Source organism: Pteropus alecto, unplaced genomic scaffold (genome assembly GCF_000325575.1).
Source record: "Pteropus alecto unplaced genomic scaffold, ASM32557v1 scaffold38, whole genome shotgun sequence".
Lineage (NCBI taxonomy): Eukaryota > Metazoa > Chordata > Mammalia > Chiroptera > Pteropodidae > Pteropus > Pteropus alecto.
In genome coordinates, this window is record NW_006442512.1 from 10,102,194 (window position 1) to 10,102,706 (window position 513).

The window sequence follows — 513 nt, forward strand, 5'->3', positions numbered from 1 at the left end:
GATAGTAGGATGAAAAGAACAGAATTGTAAGTTCAAAAGCATCAACTTTTAGAAAGCAGTATTATTGGAGTTTACTTGATGTCCCTCTGACAGACAATTTTTTTTTCAACTTGATGTTTCAAACAGTAGATCTCTTACTTTCAGCCATAGTCCATGAGTGTTTACCAAGTTAAAAAGTGCTGGGTCTACCACCAATGGAACATTGTAGTGAGAATCGGCTGTGATGTCATAGACCCTTGAAGGAAACTTCTAGAAGTGAGATTTAGTTATAGCAAAGATTAAACAAGAAAGATGCTTACTGAGTAAGGTGGGGGTCCAATAAGAGTGTAATACAGAATGCAGTAATTTATGAATTACTTTTTTTCTGAGGGAGCGCAACAGAACAACACTTAATGAAGGAAGGTAAAGGCTTAACCATCTGGTACATTTGTGTAAATCTGATGATTAATAAATTTGAAATTCACCAGTTTTAGATATGGATGAAAGCGATGAACCTGACCAACCTATCTCAGC